Raw genomic sequence first — 27,664 nt, forward strand, 5'->3', positions numbered from 1 at the left:
TTGAGCTTGAAACCTTATTTCTTGAAGTATTAAACACATCCTAAATCTACTCAATTACAAGTAAAGTGCGTTTTGTCAAAGGATTAACCAATTACATAAAATATTGACATATGTTCCTAACATGATTTACATATGTCCTAAAATTGGAGATGAAGGTCCTATGGTGGGCTCCATATGCACTAAAGGTGGGGTGGGCATGCTTGGTATGGGGACAAATATGCATCCACCATTATGGGTAGATCCACTGAAATCTGGGGGTGACATACAGGAAGGGTCCTTATAGTCCGTGCTAGCACCTCGAGACGTAGTTTGGGCTGGAACAGTGTCCTCATGACCGACAGTGTGGGATGGCCCAGCACCAACATCAGATGTGCATTGCGGTGTCCCACCGCCGTCGTTAGACAATACCCAATCACCCTCAAGCCATGACTCTTCTGCACCTGAGTCATCCCCTTCCTCGTAGATAGGTTTTGGATTGGTTGTAGGCTGCGGCCAGCTCAACCACTTCCACAGTGTCCATGCCTTCGAGACCCACCACTTCGCCCGTCGTGACTCAGGGCCAGTGTACCAATGTCGGATGCTTCCACGAGCGCATCCGCCAATATAAGTCGGCCTAACTCCTCGACAACCTCTAGTGTCAGCTTAAGGTCATTGTACATGTTGGAACCTCGGTCGCACCTCTGTAAAGACCTAAGCGTCAACCAAACCTGCAAAACAAGGGCGTCATAAAAGCAGGAATGCAGGTATGATGCAAAACTATAATAGGGGGTATGGACGCAGCTTTAAGCTATTATGGGTACCACAAATGATGTTACAAATAACAAAACTACCTTTTGAGCCAAAATAAATTAGAATGTCCAAAATGAAATTACTTTAATCTAGTTCTCTCCTTAGACCTCTACATACATCAAACCGAAGGTGTGTGTAAGCATCATGGTTAACAACATTCGAAACATACAAGTGGAAAAACATAAAAGCTGAACCTTACAATTCATATGCTTTCTCAAGAGTTAAGTAATTCCAAGTTCTTTCCAATGTCTTCCTTAAATCCCAAGCAAGGATGTATCCTTACAACTTTTTAATATAAGGCAAGACAAATTTTTGATAGGAATTGCATTCAAGTTACATTTACGGTAACTTTTAGAAAATTATAGTACTTGATAGCTTTTTCCCATAATGTAATTTTTGGATATTACAGATATCAAGGTGATTTCCAATTTGGATACTACAAATTCACTTATTTATGAAGAACTTAAATCACAATATTTGTTTACTTTAAAATATAATGAAAGATAAATTCATAGAGATTTAACGGCAATAATTATTGTGAAGTTTTGCATGCATGATAAACTTGCTGAAGATATTTAATCAACCAATGGTTTCAACAAAGGGAAAGCGATTGTTGCCTCACAATAATTTCCCAATATACAGACTCTAGTGTTATGAACCACCTTGTGCTGCGATTGTACCACCTTATGTAGTCAATAAGGTACGTCGTATCACCATCTAGGGGAGGGGCAGCGCGAACAAGTTGCCCTCGGTTGGCCCATTGTTGAATATGGACAACATGTTCAACTACCCAGTCCCTATCCCATTTACCCTAGAGGGATATCCTATAAAGGTCGGTCGACGTATCCACGATCCCTGGAATCGGTTGCTTCATCCCAAACTGACAGAAGACCAGCTCGGGATGATGCCTCTCCACTATCCAAAAGTATATCAATGGCACCTCGGCCCTTCAAATATGCTGCTCGGCAGTGCAATACGTAGGCAAGGAGCCCAGTGTATGCGTGTATGGCTCCCATACAATATGCATAAGTGGTTTGTTAGTTTAGTGATTATGTGAACTAGTTAACCGAGTCATGTACAAGTTGCATATAAATTTCACACTCAATACAGGCTTTTCAAGCATAGCAAGTAGACATATCAGAGATGAAGTTGTGCAGAACCAATCATTGAGGAGACCTCAATATTAGGAAATTATAAATGTGATATATAAGATACAAAAACTAATTAGTAGTCCTTTTTCTTGGAGGCCATTGACAAAAGCATAGAATTATTAGAATAGGGAAACTTGCTCCTCTTGTCCCACAGGAAAACAAAACAAACCAAAAACAGAAAAGGTATAACGAACTTCCATAATCAAATCATTAAACAACCTAATGTTAATCAATCTGCAACTTTTATGTTAAAAAAGGTGGGAACCAAGTCTTTCTAGGTAAAGGTTATTTAGCAATCCGATTCCTTCTAGAAGTACTATTGGCAAATAGGCTATATAAATGTATTTTATGTGTTCAATAATCAATAGATAGCGAGATTAACTATAATAAAATTCCAGTAGCTTAAGAGTGAAATTGCCCTCTCCTACCTTAAGAATGATTTCGTTTAGAAAACGTAGATGTTATTTCTAGGGTTTATCTTGCTTTGTTTCTTGTTCTATTCATGGTTTAACTTCTAACATCTAAAGGTTATGAAGCTCATTCACTAATCACCTTGAATCACCATATTCAATTCTCTAACTTCAGTCAATTCCTTCCCTATTTTGTTTTCTATTGTTAATAGGTTATTTAGGGTGCAGGAGTAGAACTTAAAGGCAGCATTCACCAATACAAAACTTGATGACAATCAGCACCATGGTTCAAATTAATCTAAAGATGCATCAATACCAAGCATAGATCCTAAATGAACCAGAAGGCTTCAATAAAAGCATAACCAACCTAGAAAGGAAGCTCTTGGTGAGGATTATATAGGAGCACCCGCATTGGCCTCTTTTCAAATATATGCAATTTTGCATCATTGAAACACACTTTATCTATTTTACATTATCACTAAAACAACATACCCCACATTTCATTCTTTTTTTTTTTTTTTTTCGAATTCATCCTGTTAAAATAATATATATATTTTTTAAAAAAAAAATTGAGGAAGAGAAAGAATATGCAAATTTAATACTACATGCATGATATTACAATTAAGGGTCAAAATAGTATGTGTTGATGGAAGAGTGTTTTATGAGTTTTGGGTGAACAGTAACATGCAATGTTCTTTTTTTTTTTTTTAAACATTTTTATTAGATTTTACCCAATGGGATGCTATAAAAGATGGAGGAAGAGAAAGAATATGCAAATTTAGTACTACATGCATGATACTACAATTAAGGGTTAAAATAGCAGTTTTGTTTTTTGGGCTAGAAGAAAAGCAGGTCAATTGATAGTTGAAGCTTGAAAGGGTGTAAATTCACTTTTATTCACCAGCATTCCTAAGACCAAAGAGGCTTTGTAGTTGTAGGTTACTAAAAACCATCACTTAGAGCATCCGCAGCAGATGTGCCAAATGCCAAATATTTGGCACATTTGACACATCAAACACAAAAACGGAGTTTTATCAGATGTTGCAAATCTCAAAAACTATACCACATATCTACAGTACCGTTGCAATTTGCCACGATATGAACAACAATTGCAAATCTCAAAAATTATTATTTTATTGCGTTTTTCTCTCTCCTCTTCCACTAATATCTCTCTTGGTCTCTTCGTCGACTCTATCTCATCTCTTCTCTCTCTGTCACTCTCTATCTTTTCCCTCCCCTCCCTGATTAAGAAAGTTGCTCAAGATCACTTTCAAGAAAGTTGCCGCCGATCTCGCCGCCTCACTTTCCAGTCCTCGCCGCCGATCTTGCCAGTCCTCGTCGCTAATCTCGCCGCCTCATTCTCCACAGCTCGCCACCGATCTTGCTGCCTCATTCTCCACAGCTCGCCACTGAAATCCACAGCCCTCACCGCCGACCTTCAGATCTCTCTTAATCGGGTTGTGGGTGTGAGATTTGGGATGGATTTCGATGTGGGTTTTGGGTCGGCGTTTTGGATCGACGTTCTGTGGGTTGTGGGTCGATTGGGCTGGGGTTTTAGGTCGATTGTTGGTTGAGTTTGGGTCGGCGTTTTTTTATCTCTGGTTTGTTGGTTGGTTGAGTTTTTTTTTTCCCTCTTTTTTTGAGGTTTTTGGATTTGGAATTTGCTAGTGTTGTTGGTGTTGTTGCTGTTGTTGCTGTTGTTGATTGGCGTTGTCGTTGTTGTTGCTGTTGCTATTGTTGATGATAATAGGGAGGAGAATATATTATTTTAATGTGTAGTAAATATTATTTTAATATATAGAATTGAATGATAAAACATCTTATAAATGAGATGTTGTAAAATGATGTGATAAAATAATAAAGTAAGTTTTTGATGTGTCAAAATGACATTTTTTTTTGCAACAACTGCTATAGATGCTCTTAATGCTGTCCCAACAGATAGGAGGATAATAAAGAAAACTACCATATTTGGAGTAAAGTCTTCTTCTAGTTCTACTTAATGCAGTTGGTTGCTAAGTCTCTCACCTTATCACTAACCTTTCTTTTTACGAAATATGCGGGCATTTATGCTCTCTGTGGCTGAAAAGCAAGTCATCCAATCAAGTCTAGTTTAGCTAAAGCAGATATTATATATCACAAGGGACCCATCAATTTGGTGGTGTCATTTTCTAAAATTATTATACACAGAGAGAGCAAATGGATGGGACAGTTGAATTGTTGAAGCAATGTCGGCTTGTTGAATAGAGGTACTTTAAATTTACTTGTTGATATTAACTTCATTTTTCTATAATCAGAGTTCCACCAATTATCCATTTTTTATGTCATTTTGTGGCCAGATTACCCTACCTTATCATGAGACATTGTAGAATTTGCTATTATATATGGCAAATTCTATTTACTATTTGGATGTCACTTCTAATGAATCAATGCATTTCTTGGTAAGTTGTTATCAATTCATTGAGGGGGTACATATGCCTCCCCCATTTGAAAATATGCTAGAGAGAGAAGTAGCTCATGTCCTAATGCATACAGAGTTGAGTGAGTCAACTCAAGTCAATGGGCTCGAACTCTCATCAATTTTAAAGGCCCAATTGCTTGCTCCAACTTCTAGAAAGTTGGAAGTCATCAGTAAATGGTTTATTTTTGGTTAAATTGCATATTTAGTCATCAATCTTCCAATATTTTTTATTTGTTTTAAAACTATTTTTATAATTTAGGCTGTTTCTCTTTCAAAATTGTTTTGAAAAATTTCATTATCATCTACTAACTATATACAGTGAATTTTTGGTTTAGTTAATCACTGCCCAAAACTCACCGTTTCTTTCATGCCTCTATCTACACGCTACAGTATTTGTGCTACAGTGCTTTTGTTTATTCACAATTGTTGAGGTATAAATTTCTTATAGGTTAAAATAAAATAATAAAATATCATAATAAAAGCAACCATAAATAAAAATAAAGGTATTGTAAAAATAAACATACTACATCTATAACATTTTCACAATATTTTCATAATAGATCTTACATAATAAATTGTTATTCTAATATAAACATACCAATCGACAGTACTTTCGTTTATTCAATCCCACTCTTATAAAATTATACTTGCCTCCTCCTTTTTTATTTTTACTTTTTTTACTTGCTTATATGATAATAATACAATATTAACACAATAAATTGTCACAATATTTTCACAATTGTTGAGGTGTAAATTTCTTATATATCTGTAAGGTCACAATTTGTACCCAAACCCAATAGTGAGAAAGGAATAGGCCCAAAAAGCCCAATATAATGAAATTTGTAAAGTGGGTTTGAAATCTAGTTTCTAAGGATGTTGGATCACAAAAATGATGGGCCTAATCCCAACGTTATACACAAGGAAAAGTTTATATGGCAAAATTAGTCCTCGGACATAAGCCAAGGATAATTTATATTATCTCTTCTAATCTCTTCCAAAGATAGGTTATGATTATAGATTTTGATCTCACCTCCCCCCTCTCCTGAATGTCCCTTCTTCCTTTTATACCATCCTCCTTTCTCTCATCGTCCTCTACGTTAGGGTTAAATTGCTAGTTTAGATACTTGTCCCATCCACCACCCCTTAAGTCTTTGGAGGCAAGTGTAAGGCTAAACCCTGATGTTCAGGCATCACTTCCCCATTAATGCTCAGGCATCACTTCCCCATTAATGCGGCCAAAGAAACAGTTGCAGAGCATTTAATGTGAGAGCGGTGGTAACAAATTTATCATATATATTTCACCGCCCTTCTTCTTATCTTCCACATTTACCATGCTAACCCTTACCTATAGGATCTTCTAGAATATGGCATGTGGACGTTAACTAGCCCTTCTCATTCATCGGCTTTGTAAAGCCGAGGACATATTCTTCCTCAGACAATTTTTTCGGATGTACTTGTTCAGGTATCACCTCTTTATCTATTAGTATTGCTTTGTGATTTGATATTCTTACATCCTTGGATCATTCAGTGTCCTCGGATTGGGCCTTTAGCCCAACAAGTACTCTTGGACCAACCCCAAACATATTCCTGGGCCCATTGGCCCTACAATAGCCCTCGAGATTCTCATTTTTGCTACCTCGAGAGGAAAAAATGATCTTGACATTTGTCACCGTTAACTTGTGTAAATCACACATCTTTGCTGACAGGGATGATGACTTTTGAACTACCCATTGCACATTCTTGACATTTCGTCATGCGGGGCGTCTCCAAATTAAATTCTAACGTTTCTCTGTCCCCCATGCTCAGTGATATGACGTACATCCAACGGTTGAGGGTTGCATTGGAACATAGGAGGAAATTTTCCCACTTCATAACTCCCACTGATATAAATATTAACAATTCAAACCCTCTTACACATTACAACACTCGTATAACGTATCTGCTACCCTTTGTGATCTACACACGCCTTCACATTTTACCAAGAATTAGGCCGAGGTGACTTTGTCTTTTTTAAAGTAAGTTCTCCCAGACTCTCTCTTTTATCATCTTTTTTCTTCTTTCTTTCTCTTGTGTTTCTTTATCCTCGGCTCATCTATCTTCTTAGTTCTTCCACCATACCCATACCTTGCTCCCACAAATGGGTAGATTTGCATCCCTAGTAGATTCGAATGAAAAAAATAGAACAATTTAAGGCTAAATATAGAATTCCACCGGGGGTGTCTGTTACATACTGTAAGGAAGGGGAGTGGCATGAAAAAAGACGAATAGGAGAGGTAGTAATCCCGATGATAGCGTTCATAGAAGGAGGGATGAAAATCCCAATGGGGACTGCTACTAGGGATTACCTTAGGGCTTTTAGATTAGCCCCTACCCAATGCACCCTAAATATTTTAGGATTCTGGGTTCCATAGATGCACTAAATTAAAAGAGTGACCTAGGACTCACCCATCATGACGTGAACTGGGTTTATAACCTCCACCACCTAACAGGACAGGGTTATTACCTAAAATCTAGGTACCCAAAAGTTAGACTAATTCAATGCCTCCCTGAATCCAACAAGGTTATGAAAAAGGACTTTCTAATCATATCAGGGGATTGGCGCTACGGTGTCCCCTGTCCGACAAGGGAGGGGGAACTAGGTGAAGTTCTGGATCTGGTTCAACTATTCACAACCATTCTTTTTATACCTAGGTTTATATAAAAGCATATATTTGTTCTAACCTTGTTTTTCTTCTCAACGATTTTGCAGACCCCCACGCAGCTGTTCGCCACCCCCATCTCGTTGATTTCGCAAGATTAGACAGAATATTAAAGGCTGAAGTGTTTGTGCACACAAACAACCAACTCTGAGCAGCTCATTTAATCCTCAGCTACAATCCTATATCCAAAGCTTTTCAAGTGCCGAAGTGCATGATCAAAGCGAATGATCCACGCTTACACCGGATAAGCGTTGCTACCGAGGGATTTTTGTTACCTGAGGGAGTTCCTACTCCTCAAGGCACCCTTGTCACACAGCCCATACAGCCCATACCAGACGGCATTCCTCTAATTCCTCTTCCAACACAACACACAACTAGTGAAACAACCTCCTCCCAACCCAGTGTAAAGGAAGTAGAAGAAATTGTGGAAGTGTTAGATTTCGAGGACGAGTTTGAAGTTTTCAATTGACCCCCTTCCCCTGAAGATCGAGTTGTTGTCTTCGGCACATCCTCCTTAAATCCTTCACAAGAAGACACTCAACAATCTGACATAATGGGAATTCAGCGCAAACCTAAGTAAAGTCTTAAAGATATGCTAGAAGCCCAAGTGGGGACCCAAGAGCTTCCAAAGGTAGCTCAAACTAAGACAAAAGATAAAGGCCCCGAGAAAACCTCTCAGCCTAAACTCCCTTTTCCTTCTCCTGCCCAATCCCAATGCACTGACCAAGTTGATCACAAGAGAAAAAAGGATCAGCAGAAGGGGAAGGATGTGCTTGAGGGAGGGAAAGACTCCTTTCCCAAGGAGTTGGAGCCCAAAAAAGGAGGAAAGCAGGCTCGCACGATGCAGACGAAGTCAGAAAAACAGGTAGAGACTCATGCACCTGTAACTGCCCCAATTTGGGCTCCCCCAATGACCATGGATGAACATGCGGTTACCGTCGATGCATCCATTACGAATTCTGACACAGGAATAACTGCCTGTATAGCAGATGCTTTGGAGCAAGCCCTCTTATTGCCCGAGGACATGGGTGAGCTCAGGTAAATGAAGGACCAGAATGTCTTCATGACATTAAAGAAGGAGCTTGCTATGGTAAGAGTCCCATTCAACCGTTGTTTACATCTGTTTCTGTTACACTTACAAGTTTTAACTGTGCTTTCTTGCTTTACTATCTCTTGTGTATAGGCTGTCCAGTTTGCTTGCAGGGTTGAGGAGATTGCTATTAGCACATATAAAGCCTTCAAGGCTGAAGAATTAAGGTCCAGCAATGCCTAGAGGATCCTTGATATAAAGGTAAAAAAATTACAAGAGCTCACGGCCAGCTTGAACAAAGCTGAGAGTGAAAAGTTGAGCTCTGAGGCTGCTTTAAAAGTAGCTAAAAGGCAGGTTGAGACCCAAAGACTGCAGCTTAAACAAGCTGACGAGGACTATGCCGCAGCAAAGAAGCTGATTGAGGACCTCAAGAATAATTTAAAGGAATCTGAGAGGGCAAAGGAGGAGGCCATCTAAGCCAAAGAAGAGGCTACCAAAGCCAAAGAGAAGGCTGAGAAGGCAAGGGATCAAGCTGGGCAAGATGGCTATGAGGTCGGCATGGCAGAGACCATTGCAAATTTCAAAGCTCAAGTCTCTGAGGTATGTAGGCATTACTGCCTTCAAGTATGGAATGAGGCACTTTCCCAAGTTGGGATTGATGCCTCTTCCACCCTTTGGAAGACAAAAAATGTCTACTTCCACCTAGCCATCCGAGCCTCTGCCCCTACCAAACCTAAGGATGATGCTATCATTCAAGGGGTAGAGGTAAGACAAGGTGATATAGTTGAAGACCCTGCTTCCACAGAAAGTCAGCTTCTTAAACATATTGAACCGGTAGATGGGGTGGCACATGAGGATACATAGCCTTTAAGTGATCCCAAGGAATCTTCCAAGGACAAAAAGACCGATGAAACAAAGGAGCTCGCCTTAGCGGCAATTCCCATAACCACAGAGGAAGATCCGAAAGGAAAAGGGATAGCTGTTGACTCCTTAGCTCCAATCTAGCTTCTGAAAGATCCTAAAGGCCATTTGAAGTTAAAGCTGAAGCCATGATTGCTGCTTGTCTTTTCTTCACTCTAGCTTAGGTTTCTTGTTATTTGATGTAGCTTGATGCTTTGTAAACAAATTGTCTTTCCAATAGACTTTAAATTAATGAAGATATTAAGTTATTTACTTTACGTGTTTGACGTTTCCTTATATATATATATATATATATATATATATATATATATATATATATATATATATATATATATTAAAGGCAAGGCATGAACCAGAAAATAAACATGTTTAACATACTTGCAAATGCTTTAAGTGATGCTCATGAACCCCCAGTTATTCATCGTTTTGGGATTCTTTAAGATATGCAACCAAAATGGCATGAACCAGAAAATAAACACGTTTAACATACTTGCAAATGTTTTAAGTGATGCTCATGAACCCCCAGTTATTCATCATTTTGGGATTCTTTAAGATATGCAACCAAAATGGAAAATATAATCAAATATTTCATAAGACATGTGGTTTGAGGAGTCAGATATAAGTTGATCCAAGAATAGATTGTCCCAAGATCAGACATAATTAGATTCTAACCGATATTTAATAAAACATCGGTATATACAAGGTATGGAGTCCGAGGAGCCCAGTATGACCAAGTTTTAGTTCGATACCTAGAAAAATGAAATGAAGTGTTAATTTTCCCAAAGTAGATGATCCGAGGATCAGACATAGCTAAAGTTTTGTTTAACACTTAATAAAATATCAATTTGTACAAGGTTTGTGGTCCGAGGAGCCAGGCATCACCAAGTCTCATTTTGATAGTTTAGAAAAAAGAATTGAAGTATCAATTTCTCCAAAGTAGATGATTCGAGAACCAGACATAACTAAGGTTCTGTTCAACATTTAATAAAATATCAATTTGTACAAGGTTTATAGTCCGAAGAGCCAGGCATCACCAAGTCTCATTTTGATAGTTTAGAAAAAAGAATTGAAGTGTCAATTTCTCCAAAGTAGATGATTCGAGGACCAGACATAACTAAGGTTCTGTTCAACACTTAATAAAATATCAATTTGTACACGGTTTATAGTCCGAAGAGCCAGGCATCACCAAGTCTCAGTTTGATACTTCAGAAAAAAAAAATTTGAAGTGTCAATTTTCCCAAAGTAGATGATCCGAAGACCAGACATAACTAAGGTTCCGTTCAACACTTAATTAAATATCAATTTATACAAGATATGTGGTCCGAGGATCCAAGCATGACCAAGTTTCAGTTTGATACTTAGAAAAATGAACTGAAGTGTTAATTTCCCTAGAGTAGACGATATGAGGACTAGACATAACTAAGTTTCTGTTCAACACTTAATTAAATATCAATTTATACAAAGTATGTGGTCCGAGAATCCAGGCATGACCAAGTTTTAGTTTGATACTTAGAAAAATGAACTGACATGTTACTTTCCCCAGAGTAGATAATCTGAGGACCAGACATAACTAAGGTTCTATTCAACATTTAAATAAATATCAATTTATATAAGGTATGTGATCCGAGGATCCAAGTATGACCAAGTTTCAGGTTGATACTTAGAAACATAATTACCAACGCAATACAATGTCAACAAAAATAAAATGGCAGAAATGCCTTTCATTAATAATAATACCTTCGTAGGTTGTTTACATTCCAGGGACATTGTACAACCCTTTCATCTAAATCTTCAAGATAATATGCCCTTATACCAGCTACCGAAGTGATACGATAAGGTCCTTTCCAGTTAGGTTCTAATTTTTCCCATATCGAGTTTTTAGCAGTACCCAAAACTTTCCTCAATACCAAGTCTCCAGGTGCTAGTGGCCTTAGTTTCACATGGGAATCATATCCCTACTTGAGTTTATGCTGATAATAAGCTAGTTGTACCATGACATTTTCTCGTTGTTCCTCAACTAGGTCTAAGCTTTTTTCCAATAAATTGTCATTACTGCTTGGGATGAAAGAGCTTGTCCTCAATGTCGGAAATCTAGTTTCCAGAGGAATCACAACCTCGGCTCCATAGGTCATAGAGAAGGGTGTCTCCACAGTGGATCTTCGAGGTGTAGTTCGATACGTCCACAAAATATGTGGCAATTCTTCCACCCATCTTCCTTTAGCATCATCCAATCTCCTCTTAAGCCCATTAACTATAACTTTATTGACAGCCTCGGCTTGCCCATTCCCTTATAGGTAAGTTAGAGTGGACTATCTATTCATAATGCCTAGATCACAACAATACCTTCTGAAGGCCTTACTATAAAACTGTAGGCCGTTATCTAAAATAAGCGTATGAGGAATTCCAAACCTGGTAACAATGTTTTTCCAGACAAACTTCTTCGCATCCACGTCCCTAATGCTTGATAAGGGCTCAACTTCAACCCATTTAGTGAAATAGTCTGTTCCAACAAGCAGCCACCTCCTATTCCCTTTTGCTTTTGGGAAATGTCCTACAATGTCTAAGCTCCATTGAGCAAAAGGCCAAAGACTAGACAGAGGATTAAGGACACCCCCTGGTAGATGGATGTTGGGAGCAAATCTCTGACATTGGTCACATTTCTTTGCATAATCCTATGCCTCTCTCCGCATATTAGGCCACCAATACCCTTGTGTAAGAGCTCTATGAGACAAAGACCTTCTTCCTGTATGACTCTTGCAAATCCCTTCATGTAACTCTTTCAAAAGTAGCTCCGTTGCTTTAGGGTGTATACACAGTAAATATGGTCATAAAAAAGAGCGTTTGTACAACTTCTAGTCCTCGGACAGCCAAAACCAAGGTGCCTTATTGCGTACCTTATCTGCCTCAGATTTCTCCTCAGGCAAGATATCATTTTTAAGGAATGACACTATAGGATCCATCTAACTGGGTCCTACCCTAATTTGATGAATCCGAATGGTGCCACTATTCGTTCCATCGGGTTTACACAGATCTTCTATAAGGATGACCCGAGGTAGGCCTTGTGCCGAGGATGTCCCAAGGTAGCTAGGGAGTCAGCAAGGGTATTCATACTTCTGGAGATATGCAACAAGCTAAAAGATTTAAATTTTGATTGTAAATACCTGGCCTGGGTTAGGTAGTCTTGCATTCTCGGATCTCTAGCCTCTAACTTTCCATCCACCTGGCCCACCACTAATTGTGAATCTGAGAATATTTGCACTGTTTTTCCACCCATTTTCTGAACCATATCCATTCCGACCAGTAAAGCTTCATACTCTGTCTTATTGTTGGTGGCCGAGAACCCCAGTCTCAAGGATTTCTCAAAAGTAATTCCCTCAGGGGACACCAAAACTAGCCCCACACCAGATCCTCTTTGATTCGCTGCTCTATCAACATACACTTTCCATATCAAAGGTTCCTTGCACGAAACCATGCTAACTGATTTTTCATCCATGTCTAACCTTTTAGCATTCTCTTCTAATGAAGGTTCAACAAACTCTGCCACCAAGTCAGCAAGGACCTGGCCCTTTATGGAGGTGCGAGGCATGTATTTGACATTAAAAGCCCCTAAGATGGTACCCCATTTTGTAATCCTTCCTGTACAGTCAGCATTCTGAAGTATAGACTTAAGGGAAAGTTGAGTTAAAATGATGACTGTATGAGATTGGCAATAATGGGGAAGCTTACGTGTAGCATGCACCACTGCTAGAATCGCTTTTTCCAATGGTAAATAATGCACCTCAGTCTCATGTAAAGATTTTCTCACGTAATAAACTGGCTTTTGCACCTCGTTATCAACTCATATCAGAACCAAGCTAACAGCATGACTAGCCACAACAATATATGTGAACAAAACCTCATCAATCTCTGGCCGAGACATAATGGGTGGTCACGAAAGATACTCCTTAAGCTGTTGAAAAGCTAAAGCACACTTCTCGATCCATTCAAATCCCATCCACTTATTCAGCAACTGGAAGAAAGGCATGCACCTATCTACGGACCGAGAAATAAACCGATTGAGGGCAACAGTCATCCCTGTCAAGCTCTGAACCTCTTTATGATTCCGAGGTAGCTGTAAGCCACTAATCGTCTTGACTTGCACAGGGTTAACTTCAATCCCCCGATGAGTTACCATATAATGAAGAAATTTACCAGATCCCATGCCAAAGGAGTACTTGGAAGCATTAAGGCGTAACTTGTACCTCCTTAGCGTCTGAAAAGTATCATTTAGGTCTTCCAAATGAACAGAAACCATTTTACACTTCACCACAATGTCATCCACATACACTTCAATAGTCTTTCCCAACTGTGGCTCAAACATTCTAGTCATCATCCTCTAATAAGTAGCTCCTGCATTCTTCAAACCAAAGGGCATCACCTTATAATGATAATTTCCTGTGGGAGTGACAAAGGCTGTCTTCTCCTGATCACCCAAAGCCAAAAGTATTTGGTGATAACCTTGAAAAACATCTAAAAAACTCATCCGAAGATGCCCAACAATAGCATCCACCAACTGATTTATATGAGGCATTGGGAAAGAATCTTTTGGACAAGCTCAAGTCTGTGAAGTCTACACATACCCTCCACTTTCCATTCTCCTTCTTCATTACCACTGTATGAGCAAACCATTTAGGATAGAACACCTCTCTGATAGTACCAGTCTTTTTGAGCTTGAGTACCTCTTCTTTGATGGCCTCAGAATGCTTTTTGGATGATCACCGAGGTGGTTGCCTCCTCGGCACCACAGCCAGATTGACATTCAAATGGTGACAAATGAAACTAGGGTCAATCCCAGGGGCTTCATAAGCATTCCATGCAAATACATCTACATTCTTCTTCAAAAACATAACCAGCTCCGCTTTCTCTTCAGGTGGCAATTGAACTCCCACCTAAAAGAATTTTTCAGGGTCGTCATCTATAAGAACCTTCTCTAATTCTTCACATGCAGGTTCTTCTACCGCTAGTACCCTGGGCGTGGCCAAAGACGTTGATTGTTATGGCCCTCCCTCAGCCGAGGCTGAGGACTCCGACCCAGGCTGATGCAGAATTGCAGCTGCCATGCACTATCTAGCCATAGATTAACTCCCAAATAGTTTCTCGATCTGATCCCTAGATGGGAATTTGACTTTGACATGTAGAGTTGAGGACATGATACACAGAGCATGCAACCAAGGTCTTGCCACAATGGCCGTGTAGGGAGAATAGGCGTCTACCACAATGAAATCCACGTTTACTACTTCTAGGCCTGATTGCATAGGCAACCTAATTTGCCTCTTTGGTATGACAACCTTCCCCTCAAAGCTTATTAAGGGCGAATCATAAGTCGTAAGATCCTCAAGCTTTAAGTTTAGCCTTTTGAACAAGTCAGGGTACATGATATCTGCACCACTACCCTAATCAACCATTACCCTCCTCACATCGTAGCCCCTACCTCAGCATAACCACCAAAGCATCATCATGTGGTTGGTTAGTCCTGATCTTGTCCTCTTCTGAGAAACCTAAAATTGGTAGGATATTCCCTTTAATCCTTTTCGACTCAGACCTAGAATCCTTGGCTAGGCTTCGAGCTATGGACATTACCTTGGAAGGATGACAGCCAGTTCTTCCAGATGTAGCAAAAATAACATTGATCGTACCCAAAGGAGCCTTGATGAAGTGCTGCCCTCAGTGGTATGACCCCTCTCTTCGTGATACTGGCAATGAAGGTTATGATTGCGCCTCATGGGGTCCCCTGCCATCTTATTGGGCCACTTGAAGTATGGTTCATTCCTGAATTTCTCCAACAACTGATGCACTGGTACCCTAAAGACGGTATTAACCACTTAAGAAGTGGTAGGGCCAGTTTGCCCAGCAAAATCTCTCCCGGGCCTGTTGTTGTTGTATCTGTTTGACCTGAAATCCCTCATCTCCTGAGGGATAACCTTTGCCTTTCCCTTACCTTGCTGTTAATCTTCCTCAACTTTTTTATATTCATCAATGCGATCCATGAGCCGACGTACACTCCTTACAGGATTTTTGGACAAAGATTTCCTCAAGTCATGCTGTGCAGGTAGGCTAACCTTAAAGGTCCTTATCGCCACATCATCAAAGTCCCCATCAATCTCATTGAACATCTCCCAGTTTCTGTCTGAGTATGTTTTCAGGATTTCCCCTTCTCTCATGGCCATCGATAATAACGAATCTAAAGGCCGAGGAACCTTACTGCATGTGATGAAATGAGAACTAAATGCCCTAGTAAGTTCCTTGAAGGAATTGATAGAACTTGCCCTCAGGCCATCAAACCACCTCATCACCACAGGTCCTAGGCTGGAAGGGAAGACTTTGCATACTAAAGTTTCATTCTTAGAATACATTGTCATCATCTGATTGAAATGACTCACATGCTTCACAGGATCTGTTCAACCATTATAAATGGTGAATGCTAGTTGTGTGAAGCGCCAAGGAAGCTTCCCTTCTTCCACTCTGTGCGTGAAGGGTGACTTGGAGATTTGATGTAATGCCTTACCTATAGCATCATTTCCCAAGCGCCTGGAAAAAGATTTTTTACCCTCACATTCATGCAAATTGTCCTCCTTATAAGAGAAATTGTCCTCCTTATAAGAGAAAGACTCATCCAGGGGAGTTCTTAACCTAGGTCTGTAACTGTCATCCCTAGAGCCTTCAAAATAAAGATCAAAAAAGGAAGGAGTTTGCCTTCGCCTTTCCTGGCGTAACTTCTTCTTTAGGTGGTCAATTTCCTTCTACATGGCCTTAGCATTTTCCTCATAAGGAATTCTACCTCCACCCCGTGAATGACTCCTACTAGTGTGCGTCGTATGCACACTACCCTATCGGTCCCTATCTTGCTCAAGATGCAAGGAGTGATCCTCCCACTAGGACCCCACTGACTCCGTACGATGTGGACCTAAGCCTACCATAATGCTAAACCTTTTAGAACACAAGATATCCCCACAGACGGCGCCAATTGTAAGGTCACAATTTGTACCCAAACCCAATAGTGAGAAGGGAATAGGCCCAAAAAACCCAATACAATGAAATTTGTAGAGAGTGGGTTTGAAATCTACTTTCTAGGGATGTTGGATCACAAAAATGATGGGCCTAATCCCAACGTTATACACAAGGAAAAGATAATATAACAAAATTAGTCCTTGGACATAAGCCAAGGATAATTTATATTGTCTCTTCCAAAGATAGGTTACGATTATAGATTTTGATCTCACCTCCCCCCTTTCCTGAATGTCCCTTCTTCCTTTTGTACCATCCTCTTCTCTCTCATCGTCCTCCACTTCAGGGTTATTTTGCTGGTTTAGATACTTGTCCCATCCACCACCCCTTAAGTCTTTGGAGGCAGGTGTAAGGCTAAACCCTGATGCTCAGGCACCACTTCCCCATTAATGTGACCAGAGAAGCAGTTGTAGAGTATTTGATGCGGGGGCAGTGATAACAGCTTTATCGTAGATATTTCACCGCCTTTCTTCTTATCTTCCACATTTACCATGCTTACCCTTACTTATAGGATCTTTTAGAATATGGCCTGTGGATGTTAACCAGCCCTTCTCATTCCTTGGCTTTATATAGTCGAGGACATATTCTTTCTTGGACTATTTTCTCGGATGTACTTGTTCTGGTATCATCTCTTTATCTATTAGTATTACTTTGTGAGTTGACATTCTTACATTCTCGGACCATTCAGTGTTCTCAGATTGGGCCTTTAGCCCAACAAGTACTCTTGGGCCAACCCCAAACATATTCCTGGGTCCATTGACCCTACAATGTCAAAATAAAATAATAAAATATCATACTGGAACTAACCATAACTAAAAATAAAGATATTGTGAAAAAAAGTATTACATCAGCAATATTTTTACAACATTTTCATAACAAATTTTACGTGGTAAATTTCTATATATAAAAAGTGTGTATGAGTAAAGGAACAGAGTATTTGGTTTATTCAAGTGGCACTATTTCGCTAGCCTTTCTTTTCTTTTTTCTTTTTTGTTGTTAATATAGCCTATTCAACTCTATTGAAACAACAAATTATTATAATATTTTCACAATTGTTAGAGGTGCTAAGTCCTTTAGGTCAAAATAAAATAATAAAATATCATACTTGGACCAATCACAACTAAAAATAAAGGTATTGTGTAGAAAAAGAAGTGTTACATCTACAATATTTTTCACAACATTTTCATAACAAATTATAGTAGTAAATTGTTATTGGCTTTACTTTAAATTTCTATATATAAAAAGTTTCAATGCCAAAGAAACAGGGAATTTGGGTTATCCAACTCTTTCCGCTTTCACTTGCTTTTTTTTTTTTTGAAGGTAAAATTGTCTATGGAACTTGCTTTTTATTTTTTTATTCTTTTATATACATATGAGCAACTCAAAAAAAAAAAAAGTGTCAATGCCAAAGAAACAATGAATTTGGTTTATTCAACTCTTTCCGCTTCCACTTGCTTTTTTTTTTCCGGGGGGGGTGGTAAAATGGCCTATGGAACTTGCTTTTTATTTTTTATTCTTTTATATACATATGTGTTACTCTAAAAAAAATAAAATATTAACACAACAAATTTGCTACAATATTTTCACAATTGTTGAGGTGTTAATTCCTTATAGGTTAAAATAAAATAATAAAATATCATAATGGAACCAGCCATAGCTAAAAATAAAAGTATCGTAAAAAAAAGTACGATATTCATAATATTTTTCACAACACTTTCATAACAAAATATAGGATTTAAATTGTTATTGGTTTTAATTTAAACTTACCAATGAAATTACATTTTTACTTACCAATAACAACCTATAACAACATACTATTTATAATTTGTTGTGAAAATGTTATAAACATAATATTAAGACAATTTATTGTCGTCATAATATTTTTGCAACTACTAAAGTATCAATTCTTTACTAATCAAAATAAAATATAACGAAATTATGGTATTACGAAAATGTTGTAATATTATGTTGTGCTTCTAGAAATTTATTTTTGGTTCAGTCAACTTTGTTTAGCCAAATTTATTATTTCACGTACAATTTTCTTAAGTTTACTTTGTGTGTGTGTGTGTATATATATATATATATATATATTTTTTTTTTTTTTTTAGGACAAACTTTAGCTACAAAATTTGTTGTAGCTTTAAGCTACAACTTTATTATAAAAAAAATTTATTGGAGGTGAATTTTGATAAATCTACCATTGGATTACATCTTATTCTTATATCCTCCATACTTGCAAAATTTTAAGAAAATTAAAGATCAATAGCTATGTCATCAATAAATTTTTTAAGTTGCAAGTTTTGTAGTTTAAAATTATGCATAAAATATAAGCTTATAGATCATATAGTAAAAAATATTTGATTGACACAAAATTTGATATGCGTATTAAGAACGTAAAAAATATTCAATTGTTAGATTTTCAAAATATGTAATAATATTTATTTTATTGAACAAGGTTGTAACCTAAGGTTACAACTCACCTCCAATAAAAAGATATTTAGTAAGGTTGTAACCTAAACCTACAACTAATTTTATGGCTATATTTTATCATTTTTTTATTGTATTTTTATCCCTACGTACAATTTTAAGTAAAACACATAGTTTTATACCAAGAAAAAACTTAGGATAAAAACATCTTTCATCATTTATGTTTGAGATAATTCACAATTCCTCCTCAAACTTAAAAATAAAGCAATTCTCTCCTTAGTGTTTTAGAAAAGAGCAAATATGTCATATTGTTATTCTCTCAATTAAACCCTAATGAAAGTTTATGATTTTTAGAATATTACATTGTGTAATATCTAAAATACTTACACTAAATTTTAAAATTCCAAAAATTTTCTTCACGAATTTTGAGTTTTAGATGGTAGTAATGATTAGAAAGTTGAAATGATGATATAAGGTATTTTATTTATTACCTAAAGAACATTGACTTTTTAGGTTTAAATCTTTGAAACTTATAATTTATCTAATGGAAAATTCGAGACACATGCCTTTTGTTATTTTTATTATTATTTTCTTGCCTAAAATGGGTGTTTATTAAAAACCAAGCTAGCTAAACATTGTACCTAGATCATGTATAATGATAAAGAAGAAAGTATGAATGAAAAAATTTTCATTGTGTATGGTTGAAGGTATTTGATGAAAGGGTTCAATTGTAGCATACGACATCTTTTATTATGAAAATTTAAATATTGTGACAATGTTCTAGTAAAACTCAGTTGCTTATTGTTGAAAGATGATAATATTCATTAACATTGTTAAAAGTTTTTAGTGAGTGGATATTATCATTAACAAATAGATACTAAGAAACTATTAAAATAAATAGATATTCATATGTTAAATAGTTATACTAACTTTGTATGTGACATATATTTTTTTTATGTATATAGTTTCATACTTCTTCAAATATAAGTTTTATCTCAATTTTTTTCACTCAAGAGGTAGCACGTGCCTTACACGTGCTACCCTAACTAGTTATCTAATAAAAGGAAAATGTTGACCAAATGAACGAAATTCATGCCACTTCACATTTTACACCATTAAAGTAGCCCCAATTTTATAAACTTCATTTACTACATCAACCTTTTCTATTTATTACATTTGAAAGTAGGATAAAAGCTGGGTACAATTCTTAGATACTTTAACTTAGACAATTACGTGACTGAATTTAATTGGAGGACATAAGTTATTGCATATAAGTTTTATCCTTTATAAGTATAGAAAGGATTGTGAAACAAGACAAAGATTGAGGATAAAAAATATACAATTTCCCCTTCATTTTTAGGACGATGAACTGCTAGCAACCTTTTTTACTGTCCTCTGAAAAGCGTGCATGGACAGACCTGGGTCAAATGCATAAAACACCGTGCCCCACCTCTCATATTAATGTGGATAGTGGATAAGGCCATACACACACATACGTAGAAAACAAATGAATAAGTGGATGAAGAAACACCAAAATCAAGCACTTCAATGACTAGTCAGATAATTGAAAAGACAAACTAACAAACAACTAATGGTGGGGCTATCCTCTTAGCACTTAGTTTTGCTACAAGGATGTCATGCAAAATCAAAACCAGAAAACTGGTTATGAAAAAAAAAATTAAAAATAAAAAGGCTAGGCTATGATTCAAAGGTACTACCAAATCCACCACACGATGAAACGACAAATTTTGAGAAGGTAGAGGGCATTCTTGCTGCTATCTTAAAAGAGATACAATATACTAATACTAGCAAAAACACTAGATAAACTGGTATAAGCTGCTGCTTAACCTTTTGTTTATAATTATTTCATCTATTGCTCTATGTTCAGAAATTCTAGACATATTTCAAACTCTCTGAACACTGCATATATTTTGGTCTTTTTCATCCACTAAAGACTATAGGGTAATTCAACCTAAAAGCTTTTGAAGAGGTATGTTTTCCGAAAAAGACAACAGGAATCACTAACAGCAAAGATTACCAAGTGAGGGTTCCACGATAGAAACAATAGCAAGCTACCTGACACAATTATTTACCAGTTGAGTCAATCTGCAGACATTCACCATATTGGCAATCACCAATGCAAAATTTTGAAGCATATTGTAGGACCTTTTACATTTTCTCAAGGGAAATGCCTAAATCAAAACAGAGAAATCAATCTCAAAATCCTTTCTCTTCTTTTTTGTTTCTCCGTGAGCATTTTTTCCTTGTATTGCTCCCACGTTTGAGAGCTCCTACTTTATATTAAAATTCTTACCCAAAATGGAAAGGCAAACTGTTGTCTAGTGCAGGCCGAGAAGCCCTTATCAAAGCCGTAGCACAAGCCACTCCCACATACACAATGAGTGTGTTCAAGTTGCCCGAGTCACTATGTAAGGACCAAAACTCGTTGATGAGTAATTTTTGGTGGGGGCAGAAGGAGAAGGAGAGGAAAATGGCTTGTGTTTCTTAGGAGAAATTATGTACGACAAAGGCTGAGGGGGGCTTGGGTTTTAGGGATCTCAAGGCCTTCAACTTAGCCCTCTTAGCAAAACAAGGATGGAGAATCTTGAAAAATCCAAATTCTTTGGTGCATAGAGTGTACAAGGCAAAATACTTTGCAAATGCTTCTTTCCTACATGCTCAGCTGGGCCGAAGACCCTCCTATGCTTGGCGGAGCATAATGGCAGCAAAAGAAATTATTGTAAAGGGATCTCGGTGGAATATTGGGAATGGACAACAGGTAAATATCTGGGATGATAAGTGGATCCCAAGACCAGAATCATTCAAAGTATTTAGCCCAAGGCTGCCCCATCAAGAAGCAGTGCTCGTCTCGGATTTGATTGATGCTGATAGAAGATGCTAGGATATTGCTAAGGTCAGGCGCTCTTTTCTCCCTCATGAAGCAGAAGTTGTGTTGGGAATCCCGGTAAGCTCTCGTCTGCCTGAAGATTCTCTCATATGGGCATGGACCAAATACAGAATGTTTACAGTAAAGAGTGCTTATGTGGTTGCACAAAAATGGTTGAAAGAAAGGAACTCCCGACCCGCCATTGGTGGTAGCTCAGATAGTTCAAAGATGAGGTCCATCTGGAAGGTAATTTGGCAGCTGAGTTGTCCAAATAAAATAAAGCATTTTATATGGAGAGCTTGCAAAAATATCCTCCCCACAAAGAATCAGCTTATGTGTAGGGGAGTAGGGTGTGAAGATCAATGTGCTCTATGTGGTCAAAGCGAGACTTTGGGCCATGTCCTGTGGGGCTGCTAGTTTGCAAAAGCTGTATGGAGTGGAACTAAAATTAAACTCCCATGGCTGCAAGACCCACAGGGCGAGTTCATCAACGTTGTATGGGAGATAATGGAATCCCACCCAAAGGTTGATTGGACTAAATTCGCTGTGACTGCGTGGAGCTTATTGAGTAATAGAAACTTGGTTTCTCATGAGAGGAAATGTAAAAACAAAGAGGACTTGATCAAGTCTGTGGCTGACTATGTAGAAGAAATTAAGCAGAAGGATCAACCACAGTTGAGGCACCCTTCAAAGTCCATTCATCCATGGCCCCCTCCTAGGCAAGACTGGTTTAAAATTAACACAGATGGTGCTATTTAGTGAGTTTGGAAGCTGCATTTGTGGTGTGGTGATAAGGAATGAAGATGGTCTAATTATGGGAGCAATGAATAAAAAATGGGAGTTGCTGCTCGGTGCATTAGAGATTGAAGCTAAAGCGGTAGAAGAGGGGGTTCAACTTGCTTGGGATCTCGGCCTTAAACGAATCATTATTGAGAGTGATTCTCAAATAGTGGTGAACTCAATTCGGGACCATCACTTAGCACCGAGTAGCATCCAAAAAGTCATAGAGGGCTTAATTGTGGATCTTCGATGTTTTTAAGCATGGAATGTTTCTCATGTTTGCAGAGGGTCAAACTCTGCGGCTCACATTATGGCAAGGCATGCCAAATTTGTAATAGATAGGGTCATGTGGGTGGAGGATACCCCACCTATAATTGCTGCACAAGTGCAGCATGATGTTCTCTGTATGACTTCTTTTCGTATTAATAGAAATCTTAAGTTGAGAATAAAAAAAAAAAAAAAAAAATTCTTACCCAAAAAAATAAAGAAGCCTTTTTAGCAATTAAACATCAAGAAAAGAAATTGGGAAACTTGTATCTAAAATTTGTGATCGCATGGCTTTGCAACACTTGTGCCAATCATGCCAACCAAACAATAATCACACCTGAATGCATATTGATTTACTATATATAATCCAGTATCTTAGACAAAATTTCTAATTTATGAACTAAATTTTTTCTTAATTTGGGGCTAAACAAAAATAAATAAATTCACTCCATAATCTACACCAAAAAGATTCACTTACTTGAAGCATGGCTCTCTTTCTCCGTCTTTCAATAATGCTAAAATAAAGCAACGAAATTTCTATAAAATTTTAATTTTATTTGCAGTTTCTCAATTTATCATAAATAAAAAAATAGTGAGTCAACATTTTCTTTTATGTGCACATTGAAAATTTTCAGGCAAAATAATATTCCTTTTCTTTCCTACAGTTTCTAGGCAAACAAACGGCACCTAGCCCACATAAAAATGTGGTCATGCAATTGAGGGAAACAAAAATAAAAACCTCAAATTGTGGCGAAATAAATGTGATCATGCAATAGAATGTGGTCATGCAATTGAGGACGTAAATTAACCGAATACCTACTCTGCCCGTAGTGTAGACAGTGTCGTCCGGTACGTAGCAAGGACGTGCATGGCATGCTCTCAGCGGTGCTCTTTGGCCCGCTCCACCTAGCAAACATGGGGTTTCGACAAATGCTCGTTAGTGAACTTTCATGTGATGAACTGTCAACAATGTCGTTAGTTTTGCTTTATATTTCACATCCATATACTTCAGTATCTAAGCATTGATAAGTTTCTTTTGTTTGTTAGTTTGGCATATTTTTTTATTATATCAAAGAGAAAATTATAATATAATATACTATTACACATAAATAATTATTCCTAACAGACACTTAGCTCGAATAACGAGAACTCGATGAACATACCTAATGGCAAGGGGCCCTGAGTGCATTGGCAGCAAAGGTGGCCTTGCAACAGGGCATATTCGTGGAAACCTTGAATAGGCCTACAACTGCACCGACAACAGTGCTCCTCCAATCTGCATCGCATCCTTCTTCGATGCACTACAAAGCTACTCGTAGAACCAGGTCAATGTTGCAGAGGCAGGAGTGAGACCCGGTTCGCTGACTTGTCCATGAACAACAGGGCCCCATCCAAACAAGTAGGTGGTAACGGGCATGTTGTTGCACTACTTCATCACCAGTGTCCGTAGCTGGGGGAGCAGCAAACCATGTATCAAGCCACTTGTATCTTATCCTCGCCCTAGCAAGGATAGACATGTTTGAGTCCTTAATTGCGGCGGAGGTTCATGGCCTAACAAATCTCGGCACGCCTCACTCCATTCCATGTCTGTCTTCCTAGTGACAGGCAACCCATCCACCGAAATTCCCATCATCACCTCTATATCTTGCAAGTTGATACCCATTTCTCCATGGGGTAAGTGGAACGTATGCATCTCCGGACGCCACCACTTGACCAAGGCCGCGATCAAGGTGTGGTCGACCTCCATATCAGGAACCTTGAATAACCTAGTCAAACCTGATGCATCTATGTATTGCATGATACGTGGGTCTAGCCCACCCCGCGGCAGTACACATTTTATGGTGTCGAACCTTTAAGACGCCAAGCACCTCCTGCACGCGGACGAGCATTGTGTTAGGTAGTGCACACGAGGTAATTATAAAATGGAGATGTATTAATAATACAACTACATACCTCGTCGGCGGCGCGCCTCCAAAGTGGAGTTGACCGATGATCCGCCTACCGGGTCACTGGGTATCATCGTTGGGTCCAGGCTCTACTCAATCTAGTGCATGCATATCTGACATGGCAGCAAATAGATTGTTAGCAATTATTGAGGATTCACTCTATGACAAGATGTAATTACAATAGCAAATCATGTCATCTAAGCATATGATCCAATGTATACCTGTGACTGATCCGCATTAACACAAACTTGATTAATATGCGCCAATTCATGACTACAAAAACAACATGACATATAGAACTACAAAGGATTAATGATTGTTATTAATTATAGAAGGAAGTGTATGCTTGAGTTTTATGATTACTGGCTGAGAGAGATTATTATTAGCAAAACATTCCAATTTTCTCAAACATTCCAATAATAAACAGTTTCGATTCTAGGATTGGAAAGTATTACTCACTTCCCTAAGGTTCAAGGACACTGCCTTTACGGTAGCAGTTTAACATTGCAAATACCATTCTAACATATAATGTAACATATTAACTACTGTAAGAATCAAGCCCAATTCAAACTATAATACTAATGGTTCGTTGTATCATATATCATGACTTAACACTGTGGATAGGAACATGAAGACCATAAGACTCCTGATCTAGTCATAAACTTTATCAATGCTCCATAAAACAGCATTCAAGAAAATGATAGACCCAACTATTAGTAATCACCAACAAGAATCCCACCCACGAGCTCACTGCTCCATCCTTCTTACCTTTCCCTATCCCTATCCTCTGTCTGGGTTCAGAGTAATGATTAGATAAATAACACAAATTGGAGTCAGCAAACAACAACAACAAAGCCTTGGCCCCAATATTTTTGGGGTCGGCTATGAATCTTCAACAAGACTTGTCATGATCGGCTATATGTATTCTTTTCCACAAAATGAAGTCAGCAAACCCAACCCTATTTTTTTTTTTTTTTTAATTCCTAGCAACACCCATTTTAGCTACAATAAATGTGATTTGCCAGCTAGCAAGCCTGTCTAAAGACAAATAAGTTAGGTTGTTTTTATGCTTGAACAAATCTAGTATAATATAATATCAAAATCTTTGAATAAAACACAAGTCATTTCCACTATTCCTTTTATTGAGAGTTTTGGTAATGACCATCTCTAACATCCTTCCCATTAATGTCGTCCAATCCTACTTTATCTTATTTTCTTTTTAGCTATAAATCTAGGTTTGTCACTCGCAAGTAAGTCTAGTCATTTTTCTTTTTCTTCTTTTGGCTCACCATGCGCAATCAATTCCAATCACCCTATACTTTTTGAGTTCCAAGAAGCATAATAATTAGTAAACATTGGGCAAGTAGTTGAGAATATGATCAACTTGCCCACTGCCGTCAAGGATACTAATAAAGACCTATACAATTCAAAATGCAGTAATTCCATAGATATAGATGCTCACTTTACATGATAAGGCGAACAGTAAGTACTACTTCAAAGTCAATCATAATTCACTACATTGCAGTAATAAAAAAATAAACTTCATGTAAGTAGCAAGTTTAAAATTTTAGATTTTAAAATAAGAGGGTTAGATTTTAGCGACATTTTACCATGTTTTCAACAGTTAATAAAATCATAGGCATAGAGACATTAAGAGGCACTATCTGTATAGAAGAAAATCAATTGAGTAATCGATTCACCATTTTTGAAGTTAAGTGATATAACCCAATTCACTTAAATAGAATCGCATAAACAAAACTAAGCTATAGTTATGAAATGATTGAGAATATGATAGGAAAATAAAATACATTCTCAAGCTTTTCCCCTTATAAACAGGAAACTGTAAATGAATTAGAAAGACGTAGGTAGACATTGATTGGAGTTGGAGTTGTTTTCTCTCTACACGTGCACACACACACACAAGATTGAAAGCCCAAAATACCCACACACACAAAAAAAAAAATTTGCAAGACTGACGGAGATGCAAGGCTAACCTAGATCAGTAGTGATGCACAAAACAAGAGAGAGAGAAGAGCAATGTACTTGTAATCAACGGCGGCAGTGAGGGTTTGATGGAAGCACCAAGGAGAGTAAGAAGGTGAGGGAGAGTGTAGAGGGAGATTGATGGCAGAGTGAGGTTGACAAAGAGTGAGACTGATGGAGAGTGAGACTGGTAGTGCACAGAGGGCGAGGGAGAGTGTAGAGGGAGAGTGATGGTAGAGCGAGGGAGAGTGTATAGGAGAGAATGAACAGGTTGTGAGACAATAGGGATCAAATGGTTAAGGAAAACTCGAATTTCAGATTACCGAGTTATGGATGTATACACGACCATTTTTTAGTTGGAAAAAGCCACGTTTGCTTTGCTAGCGTGACACAAACCTCATACAAAACTTGACTATATGAGCATCGAGTTTTTCAATAAAACTCGACTTTCGTATTATTGAGTTTCAAAACAAGGACATTTCCTTAATTAGTTTGAGAAAGTGGGCAAAATGTTGGAAAGTTTCATTAAAAGGGGTAAAACCCCATTTTGGCCATATTTTGTGGTTATAGGTGATCCCTTTCCCAAAATACACTAGAGGAAACAATTTTTTATTTTTTATTTTTGAGGAAAAAGGAAACAAAGTAAGTGTAACTTCTCATGCTATTGTGATGAAACTATATATCTTTTCTTTCTTTATTTTGGATTTTTTTGAGAATTGAAACTATAGGTCTTTCACGACAACTAAGAAAAAAAAAATTTAGTGAGAGACTCCCTTACGTTTTTTTTTGAGAACCCAGTAAGAAAATTTATTAAAGCAAATTAAACTGAAAAACATCCTCCAAATCACATGGTAGATCTTCTAACCACACAT

General features: G+C 37.8%; 1 long non-coding RNA gene across 6 annotated transcripts; it reads right to left on the bottom strand.

Annotated features, from left to right (window-relative positions):
- On the bottom strand, window positions 1-27,090 carry LOC142642657 (uncharacterized). Of its 6 annotated transcripts, none has more exons than XR_012845705.1 (5): window positions 26,853-27,090; window positions 24,817-24,922; window positions 24,027-24,734; window positions 23,684-23,769; window positions 1-707 (listed from the first exon to the last, which is right to left on the bottom strand). It is a non-coding gene; the product is annotated as an uncharacterized LOC142642657 (long non-coding RNA). The 6 variants fall into 6 exon arrangements; XR_012845704.1 differs by having other exon boundaries at window positions 23,680-23,769; XR_012845706.1 differs by lacking the exon at window positions 1-707 and adding an exon at window positions 20,230-20,347.
- Between the last annotated feature and the right edge of the window lie 574 nt (window positions 27,091-27,664).

This window comes from Castanea sativa, chromosome 7, assembly GCF_040712315.1.
Source record: "Castanea sativa cultivar Marrone di Chiusa Pesio chromosome 7, ASM4071231v1".
NCBI classification, from domain to species: Eukaryota; Viridiplantae; Streptophyta; class Magnoliopsida; order Fagales; family Fagaceae; genus Castanea; species Castanea sativa.